This window comes from Loxodonta africana, chromosome 5 (genome assembly GCF_030014295.1).
Source record: "Loxodonta africana isolate mLoxAfr1 chromosome 5, mLoxAfr1.hap2, whole genome shotgun sequence".
Lineage (NCBI taxonomy): Eukaryota > Metazoa > Chordata > Mammalia > Proboscidea > Elephantidae > Loxodonta > Loxodonta africana.
In genome coordinates, this window is record NC_087346.1 from 31,723,083 (window position 1) to 31,744,866 (window position 21,784).

Genomic DNA, 21,784 nt, shown 5'->3' on the forward strand with positions numbered 1-21,784 from the left:
AACACAGTGCAATTACTCACAGAACACAGTGTACATAAGCAGTCTCCCGTGGCTGAAAAGCTTTCCAGGTGGGTTGGAAAACTTCCACCGACACCCCCTCTCTTTTCCCTGTGGACAAAGGATCTCAAGATTCTTCCCCGACCTGATTTTATTTTCCAGGGCTTGTATATTTCATTGCACAGAGCACAGTGCAAGTTTTTCCACCTGATCGCTTGAAGAGGAGAATAGTCAGACATGAGGGCACCAGGCTGGAATCGCTAGCCTGGAATTGTATCTCTTTAGCTTTGCTGCTTATTGAGACAAACCATTAGGTTTCAGGGAAAAGGAGCAATGGTTTTTTCTGAAGCCCAAAGATGCTAGTAAGGGGGGAAGGAACAGGGAGTAATCATAGCCTTCTGAGCCACTGAAGGACTACCTCCTCTCATCCATTCATAACGTAAATTTTTGAGTGGATGAAGGGCTCAGTAGTTGATCTGAAAATTAGCTATTTGATGGGCATTTTAATAAATGTTATACTGTTGTTATCGGTGTTAGCTTCAAGTCAATTCCAACTATATTGCTTATTTGTTTCTATCAATTTCATTCAGAAGTTGAAAATTTAATCAATGTTTTTTAAAAATTATGTATCGTAGTCTCACAGTGGACCTAAAAAATATAGGGCTTGTTAATATTTAAATGTTATATGCAAGCGTTTGAAAATATATTAATTTTATAAAAGTTATACATTTAGGTGTTGTTATTTTGTCATGTACCACTGAGTTGGTTTTGACTCATAGTGATCATACATACAACAGAACTTGGTCTGCTTGGTCCTGGATGATCCTCAGAATTGTTGTAGCCACTGTGTCAATCCATCTCGTTGAGGTCTTGCTCATCTAGTAAGTGATATAAATTGGAGTTGAACATAAATGATTGAGTTGATATTCACTGGAATATGCCAGTTAAATTCTTTAGAGTTTACTTTGGTTACTTACCTATTGAACATACTGGTCTCATGATGAGAACTTCTGAAACAATCTAACTTCTTCAGCAATAAAATTACAGTCTCTCAATGGCTCTCATCGCAATGGCAAAACAACACATTGCTTATACTGTTGTTGCTGTTAGGTGCCGTCGAGTCGGTTCCGACTCATAGCGACCCTACTCACTACAGAACGAAACACTGCCCGGTCCTGCGCCATCCTTATAATCATTGTTATGCTTGAGCTCATTGTTGTAGCCACTGTGTCAATCCACCTTGTTGAGGGTCTTCCTCTTTTCCGCTGACCCTGTACTCTGCCAAGTGTGATGTCCTTCTCAAGGGACTGATCTCTCCTGAGGCATTTACAAAAACCAAAAGTCAGTTGCTGTCAAGTGGATTCCAATTCATGAAGACATCGTGTGTGTCAGTGTAGAACTGTGCTCCACAGGATTTTCAATGGCTGGTTTTTTGGAAGTAGATCACCAAGCCCTTTTTTCCAAGATGACTCTGGGTAGACTTGAACTGCAGCTGAGCGCCTTAACCATAGGCACCACTACTAGTTCTTGAGTCAGATTGTCAGGATACACAATTAATATCTCTATAATTGACTCAATGGCACTGGGTCTGGACTGGGTATGCTTCAGTGTACTCACCATGAAATGAAAACAGTATGCACCACTTACTCCATAGAGTTGTAAGAGCAATACTACAGTTATTAATATTATCCTTCTATTTCAGAGTCCATCTACTCGCTGTTTTTTCTTCTATGTTCATAAAATATGTTTTGGAGACTTTAGTCTCTTGTGCCTGAGTCATTTAGTTTGACACCGTGGAGAAAAAAAAACACTGATGATAAAATTTAACTGGATTTTTCTTCTTTCTGATTTAATATATATCAAGGATATTTGATTCATATATGCAGAAATAAAAAGCATGTGTAACCAAAGCTGAGTAACTTAATAACTCACAGGATTTTTAATTGATGAGATTATTAAGAGCATTAAAAAAGAAAGCTTCAAGATAAATACCATTTTAAAAAGTTTTTTTCCTTTAAAATAACCAAACCTTAGCTATCTCATTGTGAGACCCGTGTGTTTTTGACAGTTGACATCATGCTAGTTCCTACACTCAAAGAATATTATTTCTGTAGCAATAAAAATATTAGCAAACATGTTTTCACAAGAGCCCTGGTGGCACAGTGGTTAAGAGCTATCATGGCTGCTAACCAAAAGTTTGGCAGTTTGAATCCACCAGCTGCTTCTTGAAAACCCTGTGGGGCAGCTCTACTTTGTCCTGTAGGGTCTCTATGACTTGGAATCGACTAGACAGCAACAGGTTTGGTTTTTTGGTTTGGTGCTTTCACATTAAAATTCATTATGAACATATTAATTCTGTGATTATAGTTGCAGTAATTAATAGTATTGTTTTTTTTTGTTTTTGTTTATTGGTTTATTTTGAAGATCAGAATGAACTTACCAAGATATAATTTGGTGTCATAATAGACATTTAATAGCCCAAAACTTTAAGTTAAGCAATAATAAATTAAAACTGTATTTGTTCTTTATACTTCCTCTGCTAGAGAATAAATTACAACCTGTATCCATTAAATTAGACTGAAATTCAAAAGAATTGACATGTTAAAGATATTAAGGCTCTGGTCAATGAAGACAGCATATCTCTTAATTCATTTAAAACACCTTTGGTGTGTTTCTTCAGTAATTTGTAGTTTTTTGCATAAACTGCATTTTTATGCAAATAACACACACCTGCATCTGTTTGCCTGCCACACCCTCCCCCAACAAGGTATTTTCCTAAGTGGGCTATGCAAATTTTTTTTTTTTTTTTTCTTAAAGCAAGATGTGGAAGAGGGTTGATATGGTGGCCCTTGTGAGGGTGCCTCCTGAGGGGAGGGTGAGGCCAGAAAATAAATGCAGAATGTGTGCATTATTTGTGCTAAAACGTGGTAGACCTTTATATAGCTAGTTGAGATGTTCCTAAAGTTTTAAACATTTGAGTTAGACTCTAATTCTACAAATAATTCAAAGTAATATGAAATTATTAATACTTGTGTTGAGTTAGCATAATTAGGGTGTTATATTTTGTAACTCAATTAAGAGTTGTCCCTTGGTAATGCAAAAGGTTAACAAGCTTGACTGCTAACTGAAAGGTTGACAGTTCAAGTCAGAGGTGCCTTGAAAAAGAGGCCTGGTGATCTACTTCCAAAACAACAGCTATTATAAATCCTATAATGTTCTACTCTGACACAGATAAGTTCCCCATGAGTTAGAATCAACTCACTGGCAACTGGTTATATGATGTGCGTAAATATAATTTCATTAATACACTTTTAAAAAAATTATACTTAAAGTAGTAATTGTGACCAGTGCTGTGACCCAGAATATTTCCAATTGTTGATTTTGTTGGATTCTTTTATTACAATTGCATAAAATCATGCTTAAGAAATCTTGGCTCAATCCAAATTTTTAAAAAATGCAAACCATCTTGACTCCGTTTTGATAATATTTATAATTTTATGCATAATATTTATTTCATTTTTTCTAAAGTTAATAGTGAAATTTAGAAATGAAGGTCTGATGATCCTCAATGGCCTGGGGTGCAGGCTTCAAACCTGTAGCTGTCTAGCAACAGAGTGTCGCCTTTTGGGCGACAGACCATCACCTTAGGGGAAACCCTGGTGGCATAGTGGTTAAGTGCTATGGCTGCTAACCAAAGGATCGGTGGTTCAAATCTGCCAGGTGCTCCTTGGAAACTCTGTGGGGCAGTTCTACTCTGTCCTATAGGGTCACTAGGAGTCGGAATTGACTTGATGGCGCTGGGTTTAAGCTGAATTATCTATGAAATCTTCGATGATAAAATATGTTTATTGAGATTGTAGTTTCTGAACTCTTGTCTAAAGCAAGGTAATACCTGTGAGTCTGTGTGTACTCAGGCATATTGAAAAAATATTTTTTATTTTTATTACTACCTTAAGAAAAAGATTACAAAATATTTATGTTGCCCAGTATAATCTGAAAAAGTATTTGTAGTGTCAAAGAAAAAAGTTAAGAAACAACAAACAGGGTTATATATGCATGTGTGTGTGTACGTGTGTGTGTGTATCACCCTTTAAAAAGTGCACAATTTTACCTTCATTATCATGTATGGTTTAGGGGAAGTAAACTGTCTTCAGATTTCTATTCAATAAAGACCTTGGTGGTATCCCTTAAACTGATTCACTTGCCATTAATATCCCTTTCCTTAGTCATAGTCAACTTGACAACAACAGGATTTGTTTTGTTTTCTTCCTTATTTTTATATCTAAACTCCAACCCTCATTCAAATGCCCATTCAAAACTTCCACCACCATGAGGGCTTTTCTGTTTTCCCTAAAAAACGAAGTTATCTCTTTAGTCTCTGAACCCCTCTATTTATATTTTCCTAATTATTGCAACCGTAACACACAATCATTTCAAGCACTTCTGAAATATTTGAACTCTTGTTATTTTTTTTCTTTCTAATCATTAAAAAAACTAATACATAATAACTGCATACAATTTAGGAAAATGCACACATACACACATTGTAACATTCAAAGAAAATCACTGTTCATATTTGTTCATTCAGGATTTTTTATTTGTAAACTTAGGCTAAAAAAATGCCTAGATTTATATATAGGCACTAAAATCATAGCTCCTCATAGTTATAAAGAATACATTTAGATACCTTTCCTAAATCTTTGACCTGAATGTAGACAAACACATGCTCAAAAACATAGACAGAACTATATTCTTAAAAAAAAAATTTTCACAAAATAACAATTGATGGATTGATGTTTTCACAATGAGAGGAATTATTTTATGACATTAGATCATGGGCCACAGTCTGAAAGCTGGAGAACAATCAAGGAAAACTATCCTGTGTCAAACGTTTTCTCTATTCTGGGCAGAGACACTGTTGTTAGGTGACATCCCATTGTTGCAGCCACTGTGTCAATCCATCTAGTTGAGGGTCTTCATCTTTTTCACTGACCCTCTACTCTTCTACTCTACCAACCTTGATGTCCTTCTTCAGGGACTGATCCCTTCTGATAACACATCCAAAATATGAGAGATGAAGTCTTGCCACCCTCCCTTCTAATGAGCATTCTGGCTTTATTTCTTCCAAATGGATTTGTTTGTTCTTCTGGCAGTCCATGGTATGTTTAATATACTTCACCAACAATATAATTCAAAGGATTCAGTTTTTCTTCAGTCTCCCTTATTCATTGTCCAGCTTTCACATAAATATGAAGCTATTGAAAACACCATGGCTTGGGTTAGGCACTTCTTAGTCCTTAGTGTGACATCTTTGTTTTTGAAGAGACCTGTTTAAAGAGGTCATTTGCAACACATTTGCCCAATGCCATGCATCATTTGATATCTTGACTGCTGCTTCCATGGGTGTTGATCGTAGAACCAAGTAAAGTGAATCTTTTACAAATTCAATATTTTCTCCATTTATCATAATGTTGATTATTGGTCCAGTTGTGAGGATTTTGGTTTTCTTTATGTTGGGGTGCAATCCATACTGAAGGCTGTAGTCTTTGACATTCATCAGTAAGAGCTTCAAGTCCTCTTTACTTTCACCAAGCAAGGTTGTGTCATCTGCATATCACAAGTTGTTAATGCATATTCCTCCAATCCTGATGCTACTTGGCAGTCAAGAAAATATTTTAATTTCTCAATAATAACTTAGAACACACCATCTCTTCTTCTGAAGTTCCTTTAGAGTCATAATCAGGAGCCCTACTCTGCAACTCCACTTTTGAGGGCCTTACAGGTCAAGGGCACAAATATACAACAAGCCCATAGCCAACTCAGGTGATACTCCAGGTATCCAGGATCAACAAAAACCTTATGAATAGCAGCAAAACATTTTCTAATATAGTACCAGAAGATGGGACCCTCCGTTTGGGAGGCACTCAGAATATGACTGGAGAAGAGTTGTCTCCTCAGAGTAAAGTGGATCAACGACATGGATAGAATCAAGATTTCAGGACCTTCATTTGCTGGCTTGACTCAAAATGAGAAGAAATATCTGCAAACATTCATTAATAATCCTAATGTGGAATGTACAAAGTACGAATCTAGGAATACTGGAAGTCATTAAAAATGAAATGGAAAGCATGGAGATCAATACCTTAGGCATTAGTAAGCTGAAATGGACAGGTATTGGCCATTTTGAATCAGACAATCATATGGTCTACTGTAACTGTAATAAAAAATTGAGTGCAATGGCATTGGATTTCCAAAAGAACTCTTTAAGATCTATCCTGAAGTACAATGCTGTCAGTGATATGTAGGATAATATTCATAGCCTTACGAGAAAGACCAGTTAATTTATGGCCTAAACACAAGTGCCAAAGATAGAGTAATTAAAGATTTTTACCAACTTCTGCAGTCTGAAATTGGTCATATATGCAATCAAGATGCATTAACAAATACCCGTGATTGGAATGCAGTAGTTGAAAAAAGGAAGTAGGATCAGAAGTTGGAAAATATGGTCTTGGTGATAGAAATAATACTAGGTATCACATGATAGAATTTTGCAATACCAATAATTTACTAATTGGAAATATTTTTTTTCAATAACATAAAAGGTGACTGACTATACATGAGAATCAAATCAATTACTTCAGTGGAAAGAGACGATGGAGAAGCTCAATATCAACCGTCAAAACAAGTCCAGGCACCAACTACGGAACAGACCATCAATTGCTCTTATGCAAGCTCAAGCTGAAGCTGAAGAAAATTAAAACAAGTGCACAAAACCAAAGTATGACCTTGAGTATGTCCCACCTGAATTTAGAGACCATCTCAAGAATACATTTGATGCATTGAACAATAATTGCAAAAGACCAGACAAGTTGTTGGATGACATCAAAGACCTTATACATGTAGAAAACAAAAGGTCTTTATAAAGACATGAAAGAAAGAAAGGATCAACATGGATGTCAGAAGAGACTCTGAGACATGCTCTTGAACATATCAGTAAAAGAGCTGAATATAAGGTTTTGAAGGGTGGCTCAAGAAGATATACTAAAGTACTATAAAGAAATGTGCAAGAACATGGAGTTAGAAAACCAAAAAAGAAAAACATGCTCAGCATTTCTCATCCTGAAAGAACTGATGAAGAAATTCAGGCCTCGAGGTACAATACTGAAGAAAGGTTACTATGAGTAGCAATTGACTTGATAGCAACGGGATGGACAAAATACTGAATGACACGGGAAGCATCAAAAGCAAATGGAAGGAATATACAGAGTTGCTGTACCAAAAAAACCTGGTTGACTTTCAACCATTTCAGAGGCTAGAGTATGATCAAGAATCAACAGTATTGAAGGGAGAAGTCCAAGCTTTACTGAAGGCATTGGTGATAAACAAGGCTCCAGGGATCAATGGAATACCAATTGTGATATTTCAACAAATGGATACAACACTGGAAGTGCTATATCGTCTATGTCAAGAAATTTGGAAGACAGCTACCTGGCCCACCGAGTGGAAGAGATTCATATTTGTGCCCATTCCAAAGAAAAGTGATCCATCAGAATGTGTGAATTATCAAACAATATCCTTAATACCACAAAAACAAGTAAAATTTTACTCAAGATAATTAAAAAAAGGTTGCGGTAGTACATCGACACGGAACTGCCAGATATTCAAGCCAGATTCAGAAGAAAATATGGAATCAGGGATATCATTGTCAGATGGATCTTGGCAGAGAGCAGAGAATGACAGAAGATAGTTACTTGTGTTCTATTGACTATGCAAAAGGATTCACTTATGCAGATCATAACAAGTTATGGATAACATTGCTAAGAATGGGAATTCCAGAACGTTAATTTTGTTCATGAGGAACCTGTGCATGGACCAAGACAATAGGCAGTCATTAGAATTGAACAAGGGGATACCACATGTTTTAAAATCAGGAAATGTGTGGTTCAGGATTGTCTATTTTCACCATACTTATTCAGTGTGTATGCTGAGCAAATAACCCTGAAGCTGGACTATATGAAAAAGAACACGGCATTAGGATTGGAGGAAAAGTCATTAACAACCTGCGATATGCAGATAACACAGTTTTGCTTGCTGAAAGTTGACATGAAGTACTTACTGATGAAGATCAAAGACTACAGCTTTCAATATGGATTACACTTTAACACAAATAAGACAAGAACCCTCATAACTGGACCAATAAGCAACATGATAAACAGAAAGACTGAAGCTGTCAAAGATTTCATTTTACTTGGCTCCACAATCAACACCCATGGAAGCAGCAGTCTAGAAATCAAAGGACTCATTGCATTAGGCAAATCTGCTGCAAAATGCCTCTGTAAAGTTTTAAAAATGAAGATGTCACCTGGAGGACTAAGGGATGCCTGACCCAAGCCATTGTATTTCAATCACCTTATATGCACACGAAAGTTGGACAGTGAATAAAGAAGACCGAAGAAGAATTGAATCCTTTGAATTATGTCATTGGCAAAGAATATTGAATATACCATGGACTGCCAGGAGAATAAACAAACCTGTCTTGGAAGAAATACATCCCGAAGGCTCCTTAGAAGGGAGGATAGGGAGATTTTGTCTCGCAACATACTTTGGACATGTTTTCAGGAGAGACTTGTCCCTGGAGAAAGACATCATGCTTGGTAAAATACAGAGTCAGAGAAAAAGAAGTTCCCCTATAAGATGGATTAGCACAGTGGCTGCAACAAAGGCCTCAAACATAGCAGCTATTTTGAGGCTAGCACAGGACCAGGCAGTGTTCTGTTTTATTATACATAAAGTGGCTACGAGTGGAACAAACTCAATAGCACCTAACAGTACGAACATCAATGACTATGGAAGAAGCATGTGTAAAACTGTTCTTATAATGTTAGGTTAGTTTGTAGCTGGATAACTCCTCAGCAATACAGGTCTGGAAACATGGAGTAGCTTCTTACTAAATTGTGTGAAAACGAGATAGATCTGTGTGCACAAGGGTTAGACTGTGGAAGCCCTGAGTAGGTGCTTCTGACACCTTCGACTGGTTTGAACATAATTAACTGTTGGCCCCAAATGCTCTGCTTTAAAATCCATAACTGCACTCACATTGAAACTAAACTTCCATGGACTGCTCCCAGCTAACAACTGAGTTTGACAGGGGTATTAAATCAGGCCCATTCCTTAGAGAGATAGTACTCCCTGATGGACGATTTTGGCTCGAAGACTCCCAGGTGGCCTTGCTGAACCTTCCTTAGTCTGCACAAAAGTCTACAACATTTCCCCCCAACTTTTCCTCCCTCACTCATTTATTTAGGTCAGATTTGCATATCAGTCACCTAAATCTCCCAACCTTTCCTGGCTCCCTCTCCATTTTCTCTCACACAGGGTTTTCTCCTAATACACCTCATTCATATCTAATTTCATCTTGCTTCTCTGAGGACTTGAATGGACAGAGTCAGACTCATGCTATTCACTTATTACATTGTCATGGATTGAATTGTGTCCCCCCCTCAAAATGTGTCAACTTGGTTAGGCCATGATTCCCAGTATTGTGTGGTCGTCCTCCATTTTGTGATCGTAATTTTATGTTAAGAGGATTAGAGTGGGATTGTAACACCACCCTTACTCAGGTCACCTCCCCGATTCAGTGTAAAGGGAGTTTCCCAGGGATGTGGCCTGCACCACCTTTTATCTCTTAAGAGATAAAAGAAAGGGAAGCAAACAGAGAGTTGGGGACCTCATACCATCAAGAAAGCAGCACCAGGGGCAGAGTGGGTCCTTTGGACACAGGGTCCCTGCACCTGAGAAGCTCCTCCACCAGGGAAAGATTGAGGACAAGGACCTTCCTCCAGAGCCGACAGAGCCATCCCCTGGAGCTGACGCCCTGAATTTGGACATGTAACCTACTAGACAAAAAGACTGTAAGAGAATAAATTTCTGTTTGTTAAAGCCATCCACCTGTGGTATTTCTGTTATAGCAGCACTAGGTGACTAAGACATACATATATTATATTTTGCTATAAATAATTGCATCCACTGATTATATTTAATGATTAGAATTATTGCAAGGCTGACAGGAAAAGTGGGAGCAATTATGGTTCAGTAGCAGAGTTTTCGCCTTTCATGTAGGAGACCTGGGCTCTATTCTTGGCCAATGCACCTCAAGTGAAACCACCACTTGTTTGTTACTGGTGGCTTGTGTGTTTGCTATGATGCTGAACAAGTTTCAGTGAAGCTTTCAGACTAAGAAAGACTAGGAAGAAAGGCCTGGCTGTCTACTTCCAAGAATCAGTTGAAGAAAACCCTGTGAATCACAATGCTTTATCCTATTGAGCACCGTGAGTTGGGTGCTGACTTGACAGCAGCTAACGACAACCAAAGAAAGTAGAGCAGCATGTGAAATGCTGCCAGGCAGTGTAAGTGCCAGGCGGATCTTATTGCTTTCAAAATCAACTCAACAGAAGTCATCATAGTCTGGTACGACAGCTCAGCATGGGGTAGATGGTTAGTCAAGCTCAGGTAAGCTGTTATTTTTATGCAGGAAACATTTTTATTTTCCTAAACAGAATATTTACTTATTTTGCTGTCAACAAATGTGTCACAACACCATGAACACAGATCACATTAAAACATCATATTGAGAGATGGCTTCCCAGCATTCTTAACCCATGAACATTTTTGATGCTTGTTCTGTTTCTGGGCCTAATTACCTAGTATGGTGATCAAGCCTATTTAACTTTTGTCGTTGGTAATAACCATAGCAACCCTGGAGCTTAAAACGTTTTTAGAGGGGGCATTTTTTCTCTATAGGAGTGAACATAACTTGTCTTTAAAATCTGTTCATGAGTCAAGAACAAATGTAAGGATATAGGATAGGGTCAGAGTAGAACAGCTCTTAGATTGAGGGCCTAATTATAAGCGAAGTGAAAAAATATTAAATAAAAATAGGAGTGAGACAGCTACCTAATCCACAGTTTTTTTTTTTTTTTATTTTCTTATTAACTGAAGAATGTAAGTATCTGAAAATCTAAGCAGGAACAATATTAAGCCTAAGAATAAGAAAGATCGAGTTTGAATTAAGCAGTACTTTTAACAATTTAAAAAAAAAAAAATTTTTTTTTTTTTTTTTTAACAATATACAAGAGTTAACCCTATTTATTAGGATAGGAGATACAAAGTACATTTTGGCAGAATCTTTTGTATTTTGTCCACTTGTTTAGAGAATTATTTCTATGCAGTAAGTAATGAATGACTAAGTGAGGGAGGAATAAATTAGCATATAAGGAATGAAGGAAAGACAAAACAATAACATTTATTATATCAGAGTTCCTTTCTTTGCACCAATAAACAAATTTTAGTATTCTAAGCATGCTTCCCTAAGGAAAACTCCAGGAAAGTTATCAATCCCCAGGTAGTGTAAAATAAATTTTGAAATGATTCAACTTTTTCTGAAACTTTTCCAGGATCTCTTCGCAGGTGTTTTTAGTAGAGAACATGTATGTATCCATCTGTGAATGTTTACCCACAAAGATGGAACCGACAGGTCCATAGATTCAAAAACAGCCTGACTTTCAGCAGGCTCCTATTCTGTGCACAAGCGTATGTGATTAATTTTATTTATAGTAGTTTATTACTGTGTGTATTTATTCATGAATGAAACAATGCGGACAATATGGACACAGCTGCACTGGGTTTGCCTGTGATTTAGGATTCACATTATTGGGACCAAATGATGAAGCTGATTAGGCTATTACGTTCATTTAAAAAAAAAAAAAAGATCATATGAATGTTACTGACAACCTAAAGCTCTAAGTGTTTTTGCTGATTGGCTTTTGTACAGAATTTCTTATTCATGAGAAGCACTGCCAAGTGCTGTGGTAGCTGTAGCCAGTTCACCAAAATGTTGGAATGGTGCTCTCCAAAGCCTGGGAATGAATCTGTAGTTTGTAGTTTGGTTGTCATCTCTGTCTTTACATTAAAACTATCAAGAGAGATTATTTTAACACCTACTAGCACGGAGAACTATTAAATCAAACATCTGGGGTGGTGGTGGGGTTAGGCATTCATCCTTTTTTACTTGTTTATGTCTTCTCATCTCCTAGGTAATACCAATGTGCACCCAGAGTTAAGGAGTTCTGCTCTATATAGAGAGTATCTGAATCACTTTGAGAGAAAAAAAAAAATTAAATACCAAATTAAAAACATTTTTTAAAAAGTAAGCAAGTGGAATCTAAACTGAGTAAAAACTTAAGCAGGTACAAAAGCATTGTAAGAAGGCACAAAATTAAATATGTTTTTAATTAAAAAGTGGGTTTTTACAAGAAGCTCTTCAGTTAAGAGTGTTAAATAAGCATGTTTGAGCTCCCATAGAAGGCCAAAATCAACGGGAGAAAGTGAAAGAGGAAGATTGTAGAGAAGACAGAAAGGGTAATGAAAAATGCCTATATGGCATTTTATATATTATATTGCAAATATGGAAATCCTGGTGGCCTAGTGGTTAAGAACTACATCTGCTAACCAAAAGTTTGACAGTTCAAATTCATCAGGCACTCCTTGGAAACTCTACAGGGCAGTTCTACGTGTCCTGTAGGGTGGCTATGAGTCAGAATCGACTTGACAGCAATGAGTTTTTTTTTTTTTTGGTTATTGCAAATATACTTAATGTGATGAAAACAATCAAAGACTTTGCCCAGATTTCTCTTTTCATTCAAGTTGTACTATTATTAGAGAATGATAACCCTTTTAAGCCTCTTAACCCATCTCTAAAGCAATATTTATAACTGCACTCAAAGTGCCCCTTCACCTTCTAGCCAACCCCATCCTTCACCCTCTCCCCCAACTCATAACTGTTACTGGGAATTTCTAGCAGTGAAATTCTTGTGACTTCCAAATGCTGGTGCTACTTTCTTCCTTTCCTACTTAACTGTCTGGGATAATATGATAATGAGACCCTCCAAATGAATGAAAATATTCTCAAACGTTTGGCATCCCTGTTATTCTTTACGTATATCACACCTGCGCTTCTTGAGCCAATGAACTTTTGGTACTCAAAATGTGGTCCAGACAGTGGCAGCATTAGTACCACCTAGTCTGGTGGTTAATGTTATGTGCCAGCTTGGCTCAGTCCTGATTCTCAGTATTATGTAATTATGCTCATTTTGCTATCTAATGTAAGGAGAGTTTCCCTGGGGGTGTGGCCTGCACTCAGTATATAAGGAGGTTCTGGCAAAGCTTGCCCTCTCTCAATCCTGCATCTTACTCGTCATCCTCTGACCTTTGATTCTTGAGACGTGAGCCAGCAGCCTACCATCTGACCAGCACATTTTTGGTTTCTCAGCCCATTCGACCACCTAAGTCAGAAAAATCCAGTCCCATGAATTTGGGACTTTCTAATTTCCTCAGCTGCTTGAGTCATTTCCTCTATATACATTTATACATGTATGCTTCACTGGTTTTTTTCCTCTAAAGAACCCAGTGTAAGACATTTGGTGCCAAGAGTGGTTCTAGAGGAACAAGAACGTCAGGTTGAGTTTTCTGAATTGGTTCTCAAGTCTGGCTAGTCTTAAAGTGGCTGATGACCTTAGAGTGACTAAATTATCAAGCCAATTAAATTCCCAACCTAGAATGGTATCGGAAGTTAAAGTGAGGGCATTGATTGGGAAGAAATGGGATTCGGAAACTTGGGAAGGGGACATAGGGGCAGATAATCAGAAAACTCAAGACATTGAGCACCTAAATTTTGCTGAATCACTCCTGCCAACAGAACCAGCCCACTTACTCCCATCAGAAAAGATTATTCCATCTTTGTCTACTAAACCATCTTTCCCAGCAAAACCATTGTCTCTTCCACACCCATTTGATGAGATTAACCCAGCTATGATAAAAAAATTTATTTTTTTTTATGCCTGAAGAACCTTTGCCTGAGATATTATCTGGGGTGGTGCCTGGGGCATCACCTGAGGCAGATGCCTTACAAGACATTGCTGAATGTCACCAGGATCCATCCCTACCACCCATTTCTGCTTCTGGGCCTATAGCTAGATTTAAGTCCCAGCAAGCACCAATAGGCAAACTACAAAGTGTGGCCTGGGAGGAGGCACACTATACTCCAAAAGAACTCCTAGACTTTTCTAATATATATATATATACAAACGGAAACTTAGGGAATGTGTATTTGAATGGCTATTAAAGGTATAGGATAATGATATAAGTAACATAAATTGTTGGATCAGTCAGAGTTTATTGATATTGGCCCGCTAAGAACAGATTCTTAATTCAATGTTTCAGCTCGAGGTTAGAAAAGAGTCTAATAGTTTATTTGGTTTGTTCACTGAAGCATGGATTAAGCACATAAGTCAAGTTGAAATGCCAGGCCTGCCTTGTTATACTGTAGAAGAAGTATTCAAAGGATTAGGGAAATTGGAATGTGAGAGTGAATTTATCAGGTTGGACCCACAGATCTATCCATGGAGTGTCCGGAGGACATACCTTTTACCACAACTGTGAGGAACAGATTTGGGAAGGGAGCTCTGGCATCCTCGAAGACTGTACTGATTGCTTTTTTATGTAAGTCATATTTGACAGTAGGAACTGCCCTAACTGAATTAAGACACCTAACTACAATGGGGCTGATTGGGTCCTGTGGTGGTAGGGGCCAAGTGATGGCACCCAACTGACAAAGAAAAGGTGGGCATGGTTGCTGTAATGGACAGCAGAGTCAAAGAGGTAATCAGAATAACCTGATGTGTATAGATTTACAGCATTGGCTACTTAGTCATGGTGTCACTAGGAGTAAAATAGGTGGGAAATCTACTAAATGTTTACTTGACACATACAAGCAGAAGAATTTTAGTTCAAGTGAACGGTAGTCTAACTTGAATTACCAGAATGGAGAGTCATGGTCCCTCAATGAATTACCAGGCGTAAGCAGGTTTACTGACCCATAAACCTTTGAATGAAGGGGAGCCTGAGTTTCCTTGAGGAAGGACTCCATTACACTGCCAAAGATTTATACTGTTAATTTTTCTCCCAGCCTTCCCCAAAGGGATCTATGGCCTTTTACAAGAGTGATGGTTCATTGGGAAAAAAGGAAATAATCAGACTTTTTAATGGTTTCTGGACACTAACTCTGAACTGACATTAACTTCAGGAGACCCGAAATATCACTGTGGTCTACCAGAGTGGGGCACATGGAGGTCAGGTTATTAATGGAGTCTTAGCTCGTGTCCATCTCACAGTGGGTCCAGTGGTTTCCTGAACAAATCCTGTAGTGATTTCGCTAGTTCCACAATGCATAATTGGAATACATATACTCATCAACTGGCAGAATTCCCACATTGGATCCCTGACATGTGGAGTAAGAGCTATTATGGTAGGAAAATGGAAGTCATTAAAACTACCACTACCTATGAAAATAGTAAACCAAAGGAATACTGCTTTCCTGTAGAGATTGTGCAGATTGCAGCCACCAGCAAGGACTTGAAGAACGCAGGAGTGGTGATCCTACCACATCCCCATTCAACTTGCCTATTTGGCGTATGAAAAAACAGATCTTGAAGAATGACAGTAGGTTATCGCAAACTTAACCAGGTGGTGATTCCAATTACAGCTGTTCTTCCAGATGTGGTTTCATTGCTTGAGCAAATTAATACATCTCCTGGTACCTGGTATGCAGCTATTGATCTAGCCAATGTCTTTTTTTCTATTAATATTTCAAAGGAACACCAGAAGCAGTTTTCCTTCAGCTGGCAAGGCCAGCAACACCCTTTCACTCTCTCATCTCAGGACAGTATCAAAGCACCAGCCTTATATCATAATTTAGTCCTAGTTGATCTTGATCATCTTTTCCTTCCAAAAGACACATTGTTCCAGTACATTGATTACATTATGCTGACAGAGCTAGTAAGAAAGAATTGTGAAGGACTCTAGCCAGACTTACTGATAAGACATTTTGCATACTAGTTGGTGGGAAATTAATTTGACAAAAATTCAGGTGCCTTCCACCTCAGTGAAATTTCTAGGGGTCCAGTGGTTTAGGGCATGTTGAGGTAAGTATTCCTTCTAAAATGAAGAGTAATTTATTACGCCTGTCCTCTCCTACAACTAAAATAGAGGCACAACACCTGGTGGGCCTCTTCAGATTTTGGACGCAATATATCCCTCATTTGGGTGTGCTACTCCGGTTTATCAAGTGACTTAAAAAGCTACTAGTTTTGACTGGGGCTAGGATCTACAGAAGGCTCTGTGACAAGTTCAGACTGCTGTGCAAGAAGCTCTGCCATTTGGGCCATATAATCCAGCTGAACCAATGGTACTTGAATTGTCAGTGGCAGATAAAGATGCTGTTTAGAGTATGTCATAGTTATCAAGTGCTGCTATAACAGAAATACCATAAGTGGATTGCTTTAAAAAGAGACGTTTATTCTCTCACAGTCCAGTAGGCTAGAAGTCTGAATTCAGGACCCTGGCTCTAGGGGAAGGCTTTCTTTCTCTATCTGCTCTGGAGGAAGGTCCTTGTCATCAGTCTTCTCTTGGTCTGAGAGCATCTCCGCACAGGAACCTCAGGTCCAAAGGATGTGCTCTGCCCCCGGCACTGTTTTCACAGTGGTATGAGGTCCCTGTGTCTCTCTGCTCACTTCTCTCTTTTATATCTCAAAGAGATTTGCTTAAGACACTATCTAATTTTGTATATATCATCAATATAACTGCCACTAATCCATCTCATTTCATCATAGTGATAGGATTTACAACACATAGGGAAAGCACATAAAATGGTGGACAATCACACACTACTGGGGCTCATGCATGGCTTAGCCAAGTTGACAGATATTTTTGGAGGACACAATTCAATCCATGACAGAGTCTTTGGCAGTCCCCTATTGTTGAATCACAGCGTAGACCCTTAGCATTTTGGAGTAAAGCTCTGCCACTCTCTGCTTTTGAGAAAAAGCTTTTGGCTTGTAATTGGGCCTTAATAAAGACTGAACGCTTAACCATAGACCACCAAGTCACTATGTGGCCTGAGCTGTCCTTCATAAACTGAGTGTTGTCTGACCCACAGAGTCATAAAGTCAGATGGGCACAGCAGCACTCCATTATTGAATGGAAGTGGCATATATGAGATTAGGCCAGAGCAGGATTTAAAGGCACAAGTTAGTTACATGAGGAAGTGACCAAATGTCCATGGCCTCCGCTCTTGTCACATTACTTTCCTTCTCCCAGTCTTCACCTATGGCCTCATAGAGAGTTCCTCACAATCAGTTGACTGAGGAAAGGAAAACTCTTGCCTGGTTTACAGGTGGTTCTGTGCAATACAAAGGCACCACTCGGAAGTCAACAGCGGTAGCACTTGCAGCCCTTCTCTGGGAGCCCCTGAAGGAATAGTGGTGAAGGGAAATCCTCCCAGTGTGCATAACATCGAGCACTGCACCTGGTTGTTCATTTTTCTCGAAAGGAGAGATGGCCTGATGTGTGACTGTATACTGACTCATGGGCAGCAGCCAGTGATTTGGCTGGATGGTCAGGTACTTAGAAGGAAAACCATTGGAAAATTGGCAACAAGGAGGTATGGAGAAGAGGCATGTGGATGGAATTCTCTGAATGGACCAATGAAGTGAAAATATTTGTGTCTTATGTGAATGATCATCAAAGGGTTACCTCGGCAGAGAAGGATTTTAGCAATCAAGTGGATAGAATGACACGTTCTGTGGTTACCAGTCAGACTTATTCCCCAGCCACTCTTGTCATTGCCCAATGGGCTCATGGACAAAGTGGGCATGGTAGCAGAGATGCAGGTTATGCATGGGCTCAGCAACTTGGACTTCCACTCACCAAGGCCTACTGGGCTGCAGCCACTGCTGAGTGCACAATCTACCATCATTAGAGATCAACACTGAGTCTCTGATATGCCTCCACTCCTAGGGAAGATCAGCCCACAACCTGGTGGTAGGTTGATTGCGTTAGACTATTTCCATCATGGAAAGAGCAAAGTCTTGTTCTTGTGATAGGCACTTAGTTTGGACACAGATTTGCCTTCCCTGCATGCATTGTTTCTGCTAAAACTACTATCTGTGAACTTACAGAATGCCTTATGCACTGTCATAGTATGCCACAAAGCCTTGCCTCAGATCAAGGAACTTGCTTCACAGCAAATGAAGTGTAGCAGTGGGTTCATGCTCATGTAATTCACTGGTCTTACCATGTTCCCCATCGTCCTGAACCAGCTGACTTGATAGAACGATGGAATGGCCTTCTAAAGACACAATATGGTACCAGCTAGGCGGCAATACCCTGCAGGGTTGGGGCAATGTTCTCCAGAAGGCTGTATATGCTCTAAACCAGTATCCAATATATGGTGCTGTTTTTGCTATAGCCAGGATTCAGGGGTCCAGGAATCAAGGAGTGGAAATGAAGGTAGCACTACTACCTCTACTGACCCACTTGCAATACTTTTGCCTTCTGTCTCTGCACCCCTTTGCTCTGCTTGTCTAGAGGTCTTAGTTCCAAAGGGAAAAATGCTCCCACCAAGAGACACAGCACAGAATCCACTGAACTGGATCTATAGGCAAAGAAGGGAGTTACTGTATTAGCAGGTGTGACTGATCCTGATTTCCATTTGTTAAAATCATCCACTTGTTGTATTTCTGTTATAGCAACACTAGATGTCTAAAACAGAATTTGGTACCCAAAATGGAGTGTTGTTTTAACAGATACCTACAATATGGAAGTGGCTTTGGAACTGAATATTGGGTAGAGGCTAGAGGATTTTTAAAGTGCCTAATAGTGAAAGCCTGAATTTCCTTGAAGAAACTATTTTTGGAATCAGGGACATCAAAGACAATTCTTGTGAGGGCTCAGCAGTAAGTGAGGAGAAGTGTAACACCAGAGATGGCACAGACGGTGAAAAGCAGCAGCAGAGAAACAGTGGCTGCAGAACCAGTAGATTGCTATAAAATGGTGGAGGAGCCTACCCATTGAGCAAGAGAGCTGAATGTTTTCTGCAGGAGGCTTTCTGGCAGAGTGGGATGCCTCTGGGCCCTTATCAGTGGAGCTGGGATTGCCAACCCACAGAGCTAGAGAGCTGAGTGCCTTCTGGCTGAGGTTTACTGGTGGAGTGGGGTGCCTCTAGGCACTCATCAGTACCTAAAGAGCTTTGTAACACTTGCCCAAACAGGATAGGGGCCAGGCCAGGCCAAGAGGATAAGGGGCTCAGAGGAAAAGAAAAAAGAAAGCAGAAGCTGAAGACACATAGATCATAGGAAGCAGACCCTCTGGGGTCTCAAAGGATGGTATCACAGCCTGCTGTGGCCTCCTAGGTTTCACAGAGTCAGATATTCACCAACTCAATTCTGAAGTGTGGGGCTGCCTTTCATGAGTGGCAGGATGCTGGGGCCGGATAGGCTACCCAAAGCTGAGGGTATGGGGCTGCCATGCCCAAGGGGCAGAAGAACGGGGCCTGCCAAGGCTGAGGGGATAGAGGAGCCACTCAGGTGGACTAGGAGAGTGGGACCACACAAAGCCAAAGGACCAGAGTTGCCATTCCAGTGGGCCTGGAAGGTGGAGCTGAAGCCCAGGGTCGAGGCATTTTCACCCAGAATCTGGAGAGTGTGGCCAACACCCAGAGTCTGAAAGGCAGGGACATTGCCTAAATGGTTTCAGAGAACAGAAGATTATTTTCAAGCCTTGAGAGCTAATGTGATGTGTTCTGATGACTTGCTTGGTGCCTGTTATTCCTCCTTTTCCTCCAATTTCTCCCATTTGTAATGAAAATGTGTACCTTATGCCTGTTTCACCTTTGTACTTTGGAAGTAGATAACTCATATTCTAGATTTCACAGATAAAGAGGAATTTTGCCCCAGGATGGAATTTGGGCTTGAAGTTGATTTAAGAATTTTGGGATGAAAATATAATGGGGTGAATGTGTTTTACAGGTGACATGAATCATTGGGGGCCAACAATGGAATGTTATGGGTTGAAGTGTGTCCTCAAAAAATGTATGTCAACTTGGCTAGGCCATGATTCCCAGCATTGCGTCGTTGTTCACCCTTCTGTGACTATCTTATGTGTTGTAAATCCTAACTTCTATGATGTTAGTGAGGCAAAATTAGAGGAAGTGTTATTGATGAGGCAGGACTCAATCCACATGATTAGGTTGTATCTTGAGTGAATCTCTTTTGAGATATAAAAGAGACAATAGGCAGAGAGGATGGGGCCTACTTCCTCCAAGAAAGGAGAGCCAGGAGCTGAGTGTGTCTGTCAGACCCGGGATTCCTGGATTGGGAAAGCTCCTAAACCAGGGGAAGACTGATAACAAAGACTTTCCCCCATAGCCGACAGAGAAAAGAAAGCCTTCCTGTGAAGCTGGAGCCCGGACTTCAGATTCCTAGCCTCCTAAACTGTGAGAGAATACATTTCTGATTGTTTAAGCCATCCATTTGTGGTATTTCTGCTATACTAGCACTAGAGGTCTAACACAGAAGTAGATTGCCAGGTCCTTCTTCCTAGTCTGTCTTAGTCTGGAAGCTCCACTGAAACCTGTCCACCATGGTTGGCCCTGGTGGTATTTGAAAGACCTGTGGCTTAGCATCCAGCATCAAAACAACATGCAAGCCACCACAGTACGACAAAGTGACAGAGCAGTTCCTTATTATAAAATTATACCATTATGCTTATTATAAAATATAAGACGTAAATGGGGCTACTGCCTTTTCTGTTGTACTCAATGTTACTTGTATCATGTTTGGCACAAGTATGATTTTATTATTATCTTTATATAGAGATTATATATGGTTTAAGGAGATGTGTACAGATGCTAAACTGCCAAGGGATGGACAGTGAGAGTTAGTGTTATGTGTCAATTTGGGTCAGCCATGATTCTCAGTATTATGTAATTATTCTCCATTTTGTAATCTGATGTAAGATAGTTTTCTCAGTAAACCTTCATCTACAGTATAAAAAAAAAGGCAAAGATGAGAAGATAAGGGGACAGGGAAACTAGAGTACTGGAAATGAAACAAACTGAACATAATTAAAGTGAATGTTGACACATTGTGAAAAATGTAACTGATGTCACTGAAAAATTTGTGGGGAAATTGTCAAATGGGAACCTAACTTGCTATGTAAACTTTTGCCAAAAATTCAACAAAATATTACAAAGAAAAGAAGCATTCAGCCTGACATCTGTTCCACTGATTTAGGACTTGCCAGCCTCCACAACTGTGTGAGCCATTTCCTTGAAATAAATTTTTCTCTATATAAAACCCAAAAGCCAAACCTGTTGCTATCAAGTTGATTCTGCCCCATAGCGACCTGCTGCAAAAGACTTCTTTAAAGTCTTAAAAAGCAAAGACATTACTTGGAGGACTAAGGTGTGTCTGATCTAAGCCGTGGCATTTTCAATAGCCTTGTTGTTGTTAGGTGCTGTCCAGTCAGTTCCAACTCATAGTGACCCTATGCACAACAAAACAAACCACTGTCCCATCCTGTGCCATCCTCAAAATTGTTGTTATGATTGAGCCCGTTGTTGCAGTCACTGTGTCAATCCATCTATTGGTGTCTTCCTCTTTTTCACTGACCCTCGGCTTTACCAAGTATGATGTCCTCCAGGTACTGATCCTGCCCGATAACATGTCCAAAGAATGTGAGACATAGTCTCACCATCCTTGCTTCTAAGAAGCATTCTGGTTGTACCTTTTCCAAGATATATTTGTTCCTTCTTTTGGTAGTTCATGTTATATTCAATATTCTTCACCAACACCACAATTCAAAGATGTCAATTCCTCTCCAGTCTTCCTTATTA

General features: G+C 39.5%; 1 non-coding gene across 1 annotated transcript; it reads left to right on the forward strand.

Moving 5' to 3' along the window:
• The first annotated feature begins 3,550 nt into the window (after positions 1–3,550).
• TRNASTOP-UCA (transfer RNA opal suppressor (anticodon UCA)) lies at positions 3,551–3,628 on the forward strand. Its single transcript has one exon. It is a non-coding gene; the product is annotated as a tRNA-Sec (tRNA).
• Positions 3,629–21,784: the final 18,156 nt, after the last annotated feature.